A 16,938-nucleotide genomic window follows, 5' to 3' on the forward strand; every position below is an offset into this window, starting at 1 on the left:
TTTTACATGAACGCTTCATATTACGTTTTAATGTTTAGGGTAGCATTTATGCATTAATTTCTTAGGTTTTGAATTCCGTATTGAGGTGTCTGAATTGGTGCCTTCTTTATATTGTGTTGTAATATTCGAAGTGAGGTCGAACTGTTAATCACACTATAATTATCAGAAGTCTGATTTTTGTTAGGGGTCTGTTGCTTTGTAATGGTTTCAAAATTACTGCTGTTGTGTAATTTTTTCCCAAGTGGCCTCCTTTCGCAGTACGAGGAGGAGGCTAAACATTTTCTTCTCTGTGTGGCCTAATATTTTCCCTGTCCAACAGGGTCTTCTCTTCACGACAGGTCAGTATAATTGCACTGCCTGTGTATAAACCAATTTTGTTTCAGTTTTTTCCGAATTTAGATTCTCTCTAACAAGTGCTGTTCTCTTAAAAGAATTGAAAGTTAAATGTTGAACAAAAGAAAAATGTAAATAAAAATTTAATGAGTACTCGTAAAGAAAGTTAGTGCAGCCGAATTGTCTTCTGTTAAAGCTGCTCAAAATGTGCTTTTTCTTAGTTGTTTTAAGCATACTTTATTATATTTTTCCCTTAATCTGAACTATTTCGGAATATTGTGAAGTTTTATGAACCAGTTTGCGAAGATCTATTTAAAATTGATTCCATAAATTAAAATTCATTTGGAAATCAAATCCGAGATGTTTTATTATTATCGAAGTAAAATTCTGCAGATTAACTTTCAACTTTGTTTTGAAAAGCACTCTGAAAGTTTCTTTTGGACTTCTTTCTGTTCTCTTGGCAAATGCATGACAGGATTATTTTTTGAAAAAGCTGATGTCTTTTGCTTACAAATGGGTGTACAAGAATGACTGAGGCAACTGTAACCGTGTCGCTGTAAAGAGCACGTTTCCCAGTAGCTCTTTTAAAGTATCCTGTTTTTTCTTTAATTGGGTCATTCTCTGCTAGAAGATCAGACGTTGCTTTTGTGTTATTTATCAATTCCTTCATCTTATCTTCAGTTAAAATCTCCTCTTCGTAATGAGCGCTTTTATTATCAAAGGGTTTTATAAGCACCCAATTCTTCTTTTCTCATTTTCTGATTTATATTTTGACTTCTCTGTCTTCCATATGTGAAAATTCTTTGGTATCCTTTCCTTTTGAGATTTTTAAGATTTTTTGGATTTCATTTTCAGTCGATGGAAATTGTTTACTTTCCGGTGTTGATGGATGAATGTCGAACCACGTATGAATGAAATTCTAGCAGTGGACAAATTAAATGGAATCCTTTAAGGTACTTCTAAACGCGAAATCACGCTTTACAAGTCTGCGCTGAGCAAGTACCTGCCATATTAAAAATGATAAACTATGAAAAGTGACTTTAAGAATCGTATGAGATATGTGGAATGCAGTTTGGGAGTTTAGTCGTGATAAGTAAACAGTCTATACAGATGACCGGAAATAATAAAAATTTAGATGGGTGTACTATAAAGTATTTTACTCCTGGACCATGGATTAGTCATAAACAGTACTTGTGTAAAAACAGATTAAAGTATATGAATTCCCTGTTTAAGAAAGGAATTTTTCTCTGACAGTATGCAGTCTGTACCATAGCTGGAATAGCGAGGTATTGCGCCTTCAGGGAAACAAAATCTGTTATTCTGTAATTTTTACTGAAAATGAGTGTTTAAATTTTGTTACCTATATAACCTATATTTAACTCTTTCTATATGAAAATGAAACCAAATACAGACAAATAAATAAAATTGCATTCCTTCCCTTGGTGCAGTTATGCACAACTTTAACTTAATGGGGGCCAATTTTAAGTTTAGAAAATTTTGGCTAGCTGCAATTATATATTGCACTTTTTCATATTTCCGTTATAAGTGCATTCAACAAAGTATAAAAATGTGTGTTATAATATGTTAAAGAAAAGGTATACTCTTTGTATTATTTACAAGAAATTCAGCAAGATGAAAATTAAATACAGGGAAATCATATTTTAATGTGAAATTTAACACTGCATTTCTTCTGAGAGTTTTTTTTTTTTCCCCTCTGGTGCATGCAATGTTATGGCTATATCCATGCAGTCGTTCGGATGTTTGTTTGTTATCCTGTACCTGAACATTGATTTTAACAAGTTCGTTCCTGAAAATCCTCTTTCACATTTTTAAGTAGATCGAAAGCGGTAATATATCTTTTTAAAAGATTAACAGTTCATGATTTTTCTGATCTAGGACTATTCAAATGGCTTTTTGTGATGTTCTTGATCTTAATTAGGATGAAAATCAGTTATTTCCATTTCTAGATCAGTAGAATTGTTATTTAACATATTTGCAATCTTTTACCAGTTTTCCTAAATACTAATATTATGTAATGGGTTTGAAGTGAATGAAGTAGTTGGCCTAATTTTAAATACACTCAAAACAGCTAATTTAGAAACTGATTTAAGTTCGATGAGATTTTCCAAATGTTTGTTTCAGGTTTCTTATATTTCACGCTTTAGTTCTCCAGATTTTCAAATTGGCAAAACGTACATTACATTATGGTGAAAATGTATATTCCTTATATTTGTGTAATATTTTCACAAAATTAATTTTGATTTAAAATGCATTTAAAATACCCTTGAATTCAAAGACTCTAGTTTAGTTCTGTCCTCCCACTCAAGTTTAAGATTTTAGTTATTATGTCTGTAAGAATGACTTAATCATAGAACCAAATATAGTCAATAATTTCTTCATAAGTTTCGTTTCTGGATTTTTAAAATTCTTCTATGAAACTTTTGTAACAGAAGCTGGGATGGAACCCAGGCAGCCAGACAGAATGTCCCTTCCCTGAGTGAAAATTTTTATCATTTCACTGAAAGTGGCATTATAATATTTCAGAATAAACCCTCGTAACACTAATAAATGTATATAGATTTTTTTTTACTGTTTGTATAATGTGTGTTTGGCTCTTACAATATTTTGAGCTATTATATTACTAATTCTGTATGTCAATTAAGACAGTTTAGTATAGAACACCTGCTTCAAGGCTAAAAGTAAAGTATCTGAATTGTATGTTTTACCTTTCGTGTGTTTTCAGACGTAGGTTCTATTCTACATTTTACAGAATTTCTCCGTATTGGACATCTCAGGAAGCTGAGTAAATTTCATTCCTATCTTTAGATTTTATAGTACAATAAGTTGAGCGTCCCTACAATAGTATATGACTTTGATTCCTTCGAAAGAAAAAGAGTATCTTAGTTTTCTTTAATTTTTGGTCAAAATTTTAGTATAGGTAATTACAATAGCTCTTCCATGAAATTGCATTTAAATTTTTTGCATCATTTCAAAATGCTGTGTCATTCAATGGCATTTGATGTGTTTGGGCTTGCTGTATTAAAGCTGGGCTGGAACCCGGGCAGCTAGACAATATGTTCTTTCCCTGAGTGAAAAATTGCTATCATTTCATTAAAGTGATGTGGTAATATTTCAGGATAATTTCTTGTACATTGGACTAAGCGTTCCTCTCTCATGGATCAGAGTACCTAAGTAAAGAACTTAAAATTAGAAACTGTTCTTACGTTAAAATTCTGAATAAAATATTTCTTAGATGGTTTATGACTTTTGTTTTCAAGATGTTCTTCAAAATCCGTTTTTAGAATGGTGTTCTTGAGCCCTTTTTTAAAAAAAAAAATCTTTAAAAGTATATATATATAGCTCTTTTTAATAATAATATATTGCGAGTTTGATTCTTACTCTTTCTTGATCTGTTATGTCACTAATTCTGTGTGTGAATTAAGATAGTTTAATATATAACACACTTCAAAGCTAACAGTAAAGTTTATTTTGTTTATTTGTCATTTAAAATTACCTGCTTATTTTCTTTTCGTGCCATCTTTCTACCAGCGCTGAAATTATTTACTCTTCTCGAGTATCATTATCCATAACAACTGTCTAATTTTTTTTCTTCCATTGTTCATGTTGTACCCATACATTAAAAACCCCTTTCGCTTACTGTGCTTCTGTCGTATTAGGGAAATCATTTGCTTTTCTATCGACTGCATTTTAGTAACAATGTAGCACATTGCTGGAATTTAAACCAAAGAAGCTACTTTTGAAGTTTTATATATTAAGAAACAATATTAGATATTTCTCTTTGTGTATAATTATTCTTTAATTTCAAAGTAGTTAAAATCTAATGATTCCTTTTTTCCCCCCTTGGCCTCTTCTAGTGTATTTTGTCATCATTTTTGTACACTCTTGGATTGCAGAACATGATATCGTGAAAGAAAAAGAACGAAGATGAAAAGAACGGAGAAATAGTGCAGAGCAAAAAGACAGCTGTCGCTGGTAATTCTTGTTTTATATTAACTTTATTTCCACAAGAAATGCGTGAATGTTATAATTTGTACGTCCCTTTTCACATGTTGCTTTATATTAGAGTTTTACTAGTTATTTACTTTACATGAACGCTTCATATTACGTTTTAATGTTTAGGGTAGCATTTATGCATTAATTTCTTAGGTTTTGAATTCCGTATTGAGGTGTCTGAATTGGTGCTTTCTTTATATTGTGTTGTAATATTCGAAGTGAGGTCGAACTGTTAATCACACTATAATTATCAGAAGTCTGATTTTTGTTAGGGGTCTGTTGCTTTGTAATGGTTTCAAAATTACTGCTGTTGTGTAATTTTTTCCCAAGTGGCCTCCTTTCGCAGTACGAGGAGGAGGCTAAACATTTTCTTCTCTGTGTGGCCTAATATTTTCCCTGTCCAACAGGGTCTTCTCTTCACGACAGGTCAGTATAATTGCACTGCCTGTGTATAAACCAATTTTGTTTCAGTTTTTTCCGAATTTAGATTCTCTCTAACAAGTGCTGTTCTCTTAAAAGAATTGAAAGTTAAATGTTGAACAAAAGAAAAATGTAAATAAAAATTTAATGAGTACTCGTAAAGAAAGTTAGTGCAGCCGACTTGTCTTCTGTTAAAGCTGCTCAAAATGTGCTTTTTCTTAGTTGTTTTAAGCATACTTTATTATATTTTTCCCTTAATCTGAACTATTTCGGAATATTGTGAAGTTTTATGAACCAGTTTGCGAAGATCTATTTAAAATTGATTCCATAAATTAAAATTCATTTGGAAATCAAATCCGAGATCTTTTATTATTATCGAAGTAAAATTCTGCAGATTAACTTTCAACTTTGTTTTGAAAAGCACTCTGAAAGTTTCTTTTGGACTTCTTTCTGTTCTCTTGGCAAATGCATGACAGGATTATTTTTTGAAAAAGCTGATGTCTTTTGCTTACAAATGGGTGTACAAGAATGACTGAGGCAACTGTAACCGTGTTGCTGTAAAGAGCACGTTTCCCAGTAGCTCTTTTAAAGTATCCTGTTTTTTCTTTAATTGGGTCATTCTCTGCTAGAAGATCAGACGTTGCTTTTGTGTTATTTAACAATTCCTTCATCTTATCTTCAGTTAAAATCTCCTCTTCATAATGAGCGCTTTTATTATCAAAGGGTTTTATAAGCACCCAATTCTTCTTTTCTCATTTTCTGATTTATATTTCACTTCTCTGTCTTCCATATGTGAAAATTCTTTGGTATCCTTTCCTTTTGAGATTTTTAAGATTTTTTGGATTTCATTTTCAGTCGATGGAAATTGTTTACTTTCCGGTGTTGATGGATGAATGTCGAACCACGTATGAATGAAATTCTAGCAGTGGACAAATTAAATGGAATCCTTTAAGGTACTTCTAAACGCGAAATCACGCTTTACAAGTCTGCGCTGAGCAAGTACCTGCCATATTAAAAATGATAAACTACAAAAAGTGACTTTAAGAATCGTATGAGATATGTGGAATGCAGTTTGGGAGTTTAGTCGTGATAAGTAAACAGTCTATACAGATGACCGGAAATAATAAAAATTTAGATGGGTGTACTATAAAGTATTTTACTCCTGGACCATGGATTAGTCATAAACAGTACTTGTGTAAAAACAGATTAAAGTATATGAATTCCCTGTTTAAGAAAGGAATTTTTCTCTGACAGTATGCAGTCTGTACCATAGCTGGAATAGCGAGGTATTGCGCCTTCAGGGAAACAAAATCTGTTATTCTGTAATTTTTACTGAAAATGAGTGTTTAAATTTTGTTACCTATATAACCTATATTTAACTCTTTCTATATGAAAATGAAACCAAATACAGACAAATAAATAAAATTGCATTCCTTCCCTTGGTGCAGTTATGCACAACTTTAACTTAATGGGGGCCAATTTTAAGTTTAGAAAATTTTGGCTAGCTGCAATTATATATTGCACTTTTTCATATTTCCGTTACAAGTGCATATAAGTGCATTCAACAAAGTATAAAAATGTGTGTTATAATATGTTAAAGAAAAGGTATACTCTTTGTATTATTTACAAGAAATTCAGCAAGATGAAAATTAAATACAGGGAAATCATATTTTAATGTGAAATTTAACACTGCATTTCTTCTGAGAGTTTTTTTTTTTTCCCCTCTGGTGCATGCAATGTTATGGCTATATCCATGCAGTCGTTCGGATGTTTGTTTGTTATCCTGTACCTGAACATTGATTTTAACAAGTTCGTTCCTGAAAATCCTCTTTCACATTTTTAAGTAGATCGAAAGCGGTAATATATCTTTTTAAAAGATTAACAGTTCATGATTTTTCTGATCTAGGACTATTCAAATGGCTTTTTGTGATGTTCTTGATCTTAATTAGGATGAAAATCAGTTATTTCCATTTCTAGATCAGTAGAATTGTTATTTAACATATTTGCAATCTTTTACCAGTTTTCCTAAATACTAATATTATGTAATGGGTTTGAAGTGAATGAAGTAGTTGGCCTAATTTTAAATACACTCAAAACAGCTAATTTAGAAACTGATTTAGGTTCGATGAGATTTTCCAAATGTTTGTTTCAGGTTTCTTATATTTCACGCTTTAGTTCTCCAGATTTTCAAATTGGCAAAACGTACATTACATTATGGTGAAAATGTATATTCCTTATATTTGTGTAATATTTTCACAAAATTAATTTTGATTTAAAATGCATTTAAAATACCCTTGAATTCAAAGACTCTAGTTTAGTTCTCTCCTCCCACTCAAGTTTAAGATTTTAGTTATTATGTCTGTAAGAATGACTTAATCATAGAACCAAATATAGTCAATAATTTCTTCATAAGTTTCGTTTCTGGATTTTTAAAATTCTTCTATGAAACTTTTGTAACAGAAGCTGGGATGGAACCCAGGCAGCCAGACAGAATGTCCCTTCCCTGAGTGAAAATTTTTATCATTTCACTGAAAGTGGCATTATAATATTTCAGAATAAACCCTCGTAACACTAATAAATGTATATAGATTTTTTTTTACTGTTTGTATAATGCGTGTTTGGCTCTTACAATATTTTGAGCTATTATATTACTAATTCTGTATGTGAATTAAGACAGTTTAGTATAGAACACCTGCTTCAAGGCTAAAAGTAAAGTATCTGAATTGTATGTTTTACCTTTCGTGTGTTTTCAGACGTAGGTTCTATTCTACATTTTACAGAATTTCTCCGTATTGGACATCTCACATAGCTGAGTAAATTTCATTCCTATGTTTAGGTTTTATAATACAATAAGTTGAGCGCCCCTACAATAGTATATGACTTTGATTCCTTCGAAAGAAAAAGAGTATCTTAGTTTTCTTTAATTTTTGGTCAAAATTTTAGTATAGGTAATTACAATAGCTCTTCCATGAAATTGCATTTAAATTTTTTGCATCATTTCAAAATGCTGTGTCATTCAATGGCATTTGATGTGTTTGGGCTTGCTGTATTAAAGCTGGGCTGGAACCCGGGCAGCTAGACAATATGTTCTTTCCCTGAGTGAAAAATTGCTATCATTTCATTAAAGTGACGTAATATTTCAGGATAATTTCTTGTACATTGGACTAAGCGTTCCTCTCTCATGGATGAGAATACCTAAGTAAAGAACTTAAAATTAGAAACGGTTCTTACGTTAAAATTCTGAATAAAATATTTCTTTTACGGTTTATGACTTTTATTTTCAAGATGTTCTTCAAAATCCGTTTTTAGAATGGTGTTTTTGAGTCCTTTTTTAAAAAAAAAAATCTTTAAAAGTATACATGTATAGCTCTTTTTAATAATAATATATTGCGAGTTTGATTCTTACTCTTTTTTGATCTGTTATGTCACTAATTCTGTGTGTGAATTAAGATAGTTTAATATATAACACACTTCAAAGCTAACAGTAAGGTTTATTTTGTTTATTTGTCATTTAAAATTACCTGCTTATTGTCTTTTCCTGCCATCTTTCTACCAGCGCTGAAATTATTTACTCTTCTCGAGGATCATTATCCATAACAACTGTCTAATTTTTTTTCTTTCATTGTTCATGTTGTACCCATACATTAAAAGCCCCTTTCGCTTACTGTGCTTCTGTCATATTAGAGAAATCATTTGCTTTTCTATCGACTGCATTTTAGTAACAATGTAGCACATTGCTGGAATTTAAACCAAAGAAGCTACTTTTGAAGTTTTATATATTAAGAAACAATATTAGATAGTTCTCTTTGTGTATAATTATTCTTTAATTTCAAAGTAGTTAAAATCTAATGATTCCTTTTTTCCCCCCTTGGCCTCTTCTAGTGTATTTTGTCATCATTTTTGTACACTCTTGGATTGCAGAACATGATATCGTGAAAGAAAAAGAACGAAGATGAAAAGAACGGAGAAATAGTGCAGAGCAAAAAGACAGCTGTGGCTGGTAATTCTTGTTTTATATTAACTTTATTTCCACAAGAAATGCGTGAATGTTATAATTTGTACGTCCCTTTTCACATGTTGCTTTATATTAGAGTTTTACTAGTTATTTATTTTACATGAACGCTTCATATTACGTTTTAATGTTTAGGGTAGCATTTATGCATTGATTTCTTAGGTTTTGAATTCCGTATTGAGGTGTCTGAATTGGTGCTTTCTTTATATTGTGTTGTAATATTCGAAGTGAGGTCGAACTGTTAATCACACTATAATTATCAGAAGTCTGATTTTTGTTAGGGGTCTGTTGCTTTGTAATGGTTTCAAAATTACTGCTGTTGTGTAATTTTTTCCCAAGTGGCCTCCTTTCGCAGTACTAGGAGGAGGCTAGACATTTTCTTCTGCGTGTGGCCTAATATTTTCCCTGTCCAACAGGGTCTTCTCTTCACGACAGGTCAGTATAATTGCACTGCCTGTGTATAAACCAATTTTGTTTCAGTTTTTTCCGAATTTAGATTCTCTCTAACAAGTGCTGTTTCTCTTAAAACAATTGAAAGTTAAATGTTGAACAAAAGAAAAATGTAAATAAAAATTTAATGAGTACTCGTAAAGAAAGTTAGTGGAGCCAAATTGTCTTCTGTTAAGGCTGCTCAAAATGTGCTTTTTCTTAGTTGTTTTAAGCATACTTTATTATATTTTCCCTTAATCTGAACTATTTCGGCATATTGTGAAGTTTTATGAACCAATTTGCGAAGATCTATTTAAAATTGATTCCATAAATGAAAATTCATTTTGAAATCAAATCCGAGATGTTTTATTATTATCGAAGTAAAATTCTGCAGATTAACTTTCAACTTTGTTTTGAAAAGCACTCTGAAAGTTTCTTTTGGACTTCTTTCTGTTCTCTTGGCAAATGCATGACAGGATTATTTTTTGAAAAAGCTGATGTCTTTTGCTTACAAATGGGTTTACAAGAATGACTGAGGCAACTGTAACCGTGTCGCTGTAAAGAGCACGTTTCCCAGTAGCTCTTTTAAAGTATACTGTTTGTTCTTTAATTGGGTCATTCTCCGCTAGATGATCAGACGTTGCTTTTGTGTTATTTAACAATTCCTTCATCTTATCTTCAGTTAAAATCTCTTCTTCGTAATGAGCGCTTTTATTATCAAGGGTTTTATAAGCACCCAATTCTTCTTTTGTCATTTTCTGATTCATTGTTTGACTTCTCTGTCTTCCATATGTGAAAATTCTTTGGTATCCTTTGCTTTTGAGATTTGTAAGATTTTTTGGACTTCATTTTCAGTCGATGGAAATTGTTTACTTTCCGGTGTTGATGGATGAATGTCGAACCACGTATGAATGAAATTCTAGCAGTGGACAAATTAAATGGAATCCTTTAAGGTACTTCTACACGCGAAATCACGCTTTACAAGTCTGCGCTGAGCAAGTACCTGCCATATTAAAAATGATAAACTACGAAAAGTGACTTTAAGAATCGTATGAGATATATGGAATGCAGATTGGGAGTTAAGTCGTGATAAGTAAACAGTCTATACAGATGACCGGAAATAATAAAAATTTAGATGGGTGTACTATAAAGTATTTTACTCCTGGACCATGGATTAGTCATAAAGAGTACTTGTGTAAAAACAGATTAAAGTATATGAATTCCCTGTTTAAGAAAGGAATTTTTCTCTGACAGTATGCAGTCTGTACCATAGCTGGAATAGCGAGGTATTGCGCCTTCAGGGAAACAAAATCTGTTATTCTGTAATTTTTACTGAAAATGAGTGTTTAAATTTTGTTACCTATATAACCTATATTTAACTCTTTCTATATGAAAATGAAACCAAATACAGACAAATAAATAAAATTGCATTCCTTCCCTTGGTGCAGTTATGCACAACTTTAACTTAATGGGGGCCAAATTTAAGTTTAGAAAATTTTGGCTAGCTGCAATTATATATTGCACTTTTTCATATTTCCGTTACAAGTGCATATAAGTGCATTCAATAAAGTATAAAAATGTGTGTTATAATATGTTAAAGAAAAGGTATACTCTTTGTATTATTTACAAGAAATTCAGCAAGATGAAAATTAAATACAGGGAAATCATATTTTAATGTGAAATTTAACACTGCATTTCTTCTGAGAGTTTTTTTTTTTTTTTTTTTCCCCCTCTGGTGCGTGCAATGTTATGGCTATATCCATGCAGTCGTTCAGATGTTTGTTTGTTATCCTGTATCGGAACATTGATTTTAACAAGTTCGTTGCTGAAAATCCTCTATCACATTTTTAAGTAGATCGAAAGCGGTAATTTATATTTTTAAAAGATTAACAGTTCATGATTTTTCTGACCTAGTACTATTCAAATGGCTTTTTGTGATATTCTTGATCTTAATTAGGATGAAAATCAGTTATTTCCATTTCTATATCAGTAGAATTGTTATTTAACATATTTGCAATCTTTTACCATTTTTCTTAAATACTAGTATTATGTAATGGGTTTGAAGTGAATGAAGTAGTTGGCCTAATTTTAAATACACTCAAAACAGCAAATTTAGAAACTAATTTAAGCTCGATGAGATTTTCCAAATGTTTGTTTCAGATTTCTTACATTTCACGCTTTAGTTCTCCAGATTTTCAAAGGCAGCCAGACAGAATGTCCCTTCCATGAGTGAAAATTTCTATCATTTCACTGAAAGTGACATTATAATATTTCAGAATAAACCCTCGTAACACTAATAAATATATGTAGATTTTTTTTACTGTTTGTATAATGAGTGTTTGGCTCTTAGAATATTTTGAGCTATTATATTACTAATTCTGTATGTGAATTAAGAGAATTTAATATAGAACATCTGCTTCAAGGCTAAAAGTAAAGTATCTGAATTGTATGTTTTACCTTTCGTGTGTTTTCAGGCGTAGGTTCTATTCTACATTTTACAGAATTTCTCGGTATTGGACATCTCACATAGCTGAGAAAATTTCATTCCTATGTTTAGGTTTTATAGCACAATAAGTTGAGCGTCCCTACATTAGTATATGACTTTGATACCTTTGAAAGAAAAAGAGTATCTTAGTTTTCTTTAATTTTTGGTCAAAATTTTAGTATATAGGTAATTACAATAGCTCTTCCACAAAATTGCATTAAATTTTTTGCATCATTTATAATGCCTTATCTTTAAATGTCATTTGATGTGTTCCGGCTTGCTGTATTAAAGCTGGGCTCGAACCCAGGCAGCTAGACAATATGTTCTTTCCCTGAGTGAAGTATTGCTATCATTTCATTAAAGTGACGTGGTAATATTTCAGGATAATTTCTTGTACATTGGACTAAGTGTTCCTCTCTCATGGATGAGAGTACCTAAGTAAAGAACTTAACGGTTCTTAAGTTAAAATTCTGAATGAAATATTTCTTTTATGGTTTATGACTTTTGTTTCCAAGATGTTCTTCGAAATCTGTTTTTAGAATCGTGTTTTTGAGCCCTTTCTAAAAAGAAATCTATGAAAGTCTATATGTATAGCTCTTTTAATGTTAATATATTGCGAATTTGATTCTTACTCTTTTTTTATCTGTTACGTCACTAATTCTCTGTGTGAATTAAGATAGTTTAATATATAACACACTTCAAAGCTAACAGTAAAGTTTATTTTGTTTATTGGTCATTTAAAATTACCTGCTTATTGTCTTTTGGTGCCATCTTTCTACCAGTGCTGAAATTATTTACTCTTCTCGAAGATCATTATCCGTAATAACTGTCTAAATTTTTTTCTTTCATTGTTCATGTTGTACCCATACGTTAAAAACTCCCTTCACTTACTGTACTTCTTTTGTATTAGGTAAATCATTTGCTTTTCTATTGACAGCAGTCATGATTTTAGTAAGAATGTAGCACATTGCTAGAATTTAAAACAAAGAAGGCTACTTTTGAAGTTTTATGTATTAAGAAACAATATTAGATATTTTTGTGTATAATTTTTCTTCAATTTCAAAGTAGTTAAAATCTAATGATTCCTTCCCCCTCTTGGCCTCTTCTAGTGTAATTTGTCATCATTTTTGTGCACTCTTGGATTGCGGAACATGATATCATGAAAGAAAAACAACGAAGATGATAAGAACGGAGAAATAGTGCAGAGCAAAACGACATCTATTCCGTACAGTGTTACCACTTCTCGCTATAAAATTTTTGACTTTTTAATCAAAAATTCTTTACAAAATATAAAATAGATTGTAAAACAAATTCGAATTTCCAAAAAAACTTGGACTTCCAGGTGCCTATGTTCAGTACACTATTCAAAACTGAACGGCTCTTGTATCGTTGTTTTTTTCCCAATGCAAGAAACATACGTACATTCATGCAGAATGTTCATTATTTAATTTCTTAAGACAATACTGGACAGTAATATTTGGTGGCAACAATATGAAAAGTGATTCAATGCTTTTGGTGATTCTACGCAAAATACCGTTGGGAGATTAAGAAACAACAGCCAACAGGAGATTAAAAACATTAAAGCCTTAATCCTGTATCACGCGATTATAAGGGGAAAAGTTGTGAAATTCTGTGATGTAATAAAAGAAACTATTTTAAAAATTCAAATTGTAGCTTTCAATGTGTTCAAAATAAAATTAAATAAGTTAAAAGATTGTAGCCTTTAGAAAAACAAACTTCTTAAAGGAGATGACTAGTATTTACATTACTCACCGGGCAAAATATGAACACCGTACATTAGGATTTAAACCCACATCAAATGTCTCTCACTGCCAGACATAAAAATGTCACGTCAAATGTCTCGACTGCTGGTGGCATTGAGTTATGAAACTTTTGTAATTTCATTTAGCTCCCTAACTACCAACCGGTGTGAAACAGATTACTATTTTGATAAATATTTTTACTGCATTTTCTTTTGAGTTATACATTTAATCCATTATTACAATATTTATTATTACGAATCGTAGTAGTAGTGGTAAAATGACAAAATATGAGTCATCTTTTCCACAGTAAAGTAACTCCAGATTTTCTAGTATATTGATTTAATTTTTCAAGGATTACATTTTCATCACTTCTCTTAAATCTTTTATTTTTTATGAACTGACTGCCAGAATAAATCTGTTTTTTAGTCTAACGGGGCAATTTGCCCTGAAGGACGATTAATTTCGTTTTGGGATTTTGCGCCAAAAACTTTAACACTTTTCAAATCGTTGCCACCCTATATTATATCCCTGTCATATATGTAAAGAAATTAAATAATGAAGAATCTGCATAAGTCGATGTATGTTTCTCGCACTGTGATAAAACAATACCTAGAGCCATCCAAATTTGAGTAACATAATTTTCCATAGAAGATGGGCATGTGGAAGCCCTAATTTAAATTTGAAATTTGTTTTATTATCGATTTCATATTTTGTAACATTTCCAACGAGCATTTGATTAAAAAAACTAGACGATTTCAGAGCGAGCAATGGCAACACTCTACGAAAAATTTTATTTTTCGTAGAGTGTTGCCATTGCTCCAGCGTGCAAGACTCTGTATCGGAAATTCTAAAGATATGCTCAGTTTAAAATTAAATTGCGATAGTGCTGTTGAACTGAGATTTATATTTTGAGTACGTAGATTATAATATTTAATAAATAAAGGTAACACACAAAACATTGAAAAAAGCTCATTTAGACGTAATTTAAAATCTGAAACCTTTCAGATTTTTTTGGTACTTTTTCTACATGAATCGATCAATTTGGAGATGATTTTTTAAACCTGCGTTTTGAAAGGTTTAAAATTTGCTAGAAGAGAATAAAATAAAAGAGCGCTGAGTCTTCAAATCTCGTTATTCTTTGTAATTTTTTGTTTATCATTTAGAGTATTAGCAGTTAGTTTTTTTTTTACTGTTATGTAATTATAAATGTTATATTCATAAGCATTTTTTTCAGAAAAATTGAGAAATCAAGATTGGAAGACCTTCCTTGTGAGAAATTACTTCATAATATCATTATAATAATTAAATAGGATGTAAATTGTATTTAATTTACGAGAAAGGGAGGGTCATCTTTAATATTTAATGGTGTTTTTATAGTTCATGCGATTTCACGTTTAATTTACCAGAATAAGTGATGTGAGACATTTGTACTTTTAGAATGAAATTTCATTAAAACTCAATATAATTTAATTACTAAAATGAAAATTAATGTAAAATAAAACGGCTCAACCGAATTATTTGACGCATAGGAATTTTGCTCAAATAAATACAATTATTTCTTTGAGTTTTATAGGTATGTTTATGTACAGCTGCTATGGCTATCTAAGGTATCTACACAACCAAGTCTGACCGCAAATTATAACCTCAGTATTGGGCGGGAGGTGGATCTGTCAAAGTGTGTCCGTCAAAATGTTCCTGCCAGTTCTATGCGGGCAGGCCCGCACTGAAGGAATGACGCAGAATTACGGTGTTAAACAACGGAAGGGTCTCTGCACCGCTGCTGATACCGTGGGATTACATGGAATTCGGAACAAATGGCAAGCCATGCCCGCTACCCAGGGCAGTTCTTAGCGGGGGTTCAGCGCGTAAACTACACGGCAGCTGGACTCTCGCGGTACCATGACTAAATATTTTAAATTCATTATACTTGTCATGTGTAAGTACTTTTTATACCATTTGTCACATGTAAGTACTTAATGAATATGAAATAAAAATTTAATTCATCACTGAGCAATTTTTTTTTTTTTTTTTTTTTAAATTTGGGGGCGACAATCTTCGGAAAGTACGCAGGCAGCCAATGGCCTAGGAACGGCCCTGCCACTACCGATACCACCAGACTGGGCCCCTCCCCTTTGTCCATCCGTATAAAACAGGGTTTTTTAAACTGTAGGTCGCCAAAACTTTTAGCAGTTTTGATATTTCTTTAACTTATTATGATAATTTTACAATTACCAAATATTTTGACACAATGTATCTGAAAATAGATAAAGATAAGACAATACAGACAAAGAAAAAAAACGAAAACGCTTCGATGCATTCTTTCTATAAACGTTCCTTTTACTTGCTTTGCATGTGATGTTGTCATTTCGTCGGTTACTTATTTAAAATGTTCACATTGTTCTATGTCTTAAAATTAGAAATTAAAGTTCATGACCTAAAACTGCAATAGTATAAGTGAAAAAATTGACAGTTTCACTCACGTGTGTCTTTGATTTATGGGGTCCCACAAAATGGGTCGCGAAAAAAATCTGTGATAAAAAGGGGTCGTGAGTGAAAAAAAAGTTTAAGAAACCCTGCTATAAAACAATCTTTCCCCAGTGTTCTGGAACCACCAGGTTCGTAATTATTGTCTCCCGAGAGTGCTAGTGTTGTGATAAGTATTTTATATGTATCTAGCACCCATAGCGAATAGGTTCTTAGGTTTAAAAAATTTTTTTTAAATAAATTCATGCTTCGGTTACGGAATTTCAGTGCCTTACAGAATGACGCGCATCTTTTCCATCCAGAAATTTTTCGCGATTTTAAACAGCAAAAGTAGTTGTATTTTTATAGTGAAAAATATCGGTTTTATCTGAAAATGAAACATGTGTCACTTTTTTTCGCATTAGTCTTAAGTCTAGTTTGCTGAGTTAATGCAAAAATATTCATTATGCAACATTTTTTGTTGCACAGATCGCCTGAGGTCTATTATTAAGGTTAAATCTATTTGCCTGAAACCCAGTTACAAAATCCGAAGTATTTCCCCCTTCACCATGTCTACATTTCATCTCTCACCCTTTCTACAACTTGCAGTCCCATAAAGAAAATAACTGTGCTATAACACTTAAGCTCATGTGTAAGCTCATGTAAGATGTGTGTCTTTTGGAGGAGGAAAACGATATGAAGATACGATAATCTTCGGGCTCGAAACATAATATTAATTTGTCTAAGAAGTGAACTGATGCCACTCTACTACGTATAGTATATAGAATCTTTACTGGCCCGGTTTCCTTCTTTAAAAAAATGTAGGTCTACATGTATACAAATGGCGATTTTGTACAGTTTGATTTAGCATTGAATCTCCTTTTGCAGGTTTTCTTGCTTTGCTTCAATGCGCCCAGTTAAGATCGACGTCTGGGCCCACCAGCGACCGAGTGGTAAAGTAGCTGAACACTGGTAGTTAGGTCCGAGGTTCGAATCCCGCAAAATGGGCTGGCTGCATG

The 16,938-nt window shown here is 31.8% G+C and overlaps 1 long non-coding RNA gene across 1 annotated transcript in view; it reads left to right on the top strand.

The window, feature by feature from the left end:
• The window catches only part of LOC118204021 (uncharacterized), an 86,342-nt gene that overhangs the window by 58,027 nt on the left and 11,377 nt on the right, over window positions 1-16,938 (top strand). The window contains exons 13-14 of the long non-coding RNA XR_015038753.1: window positions 4,209-4,326; window positions 8,650-8,767. This is a non-coding gene — a long non-coding RNA (uncharacterized LOC118204021). The remainder of the gene's footprint in view (window positions 1-4,208; window positions 4,327-8,649; window positions 8,768-16,938) is intronic.

The sequence above is a fragment of the Stegodyphus dumicola genome, chromosome X1 (genome assembly GCF_044657685.1).
Source record: "Stegodyphus dumicola isolate Sdum_Otavi_A_Nest chromosome X1, ASM4465768v1".
In the NCBI taxonomy this organism is placed as follows: Eukaryota; Metazoa; Arthropoda; class Arachnida; order Araneae; family Eresidae; genus Stegodyphus; species Stegodyphus dumicola.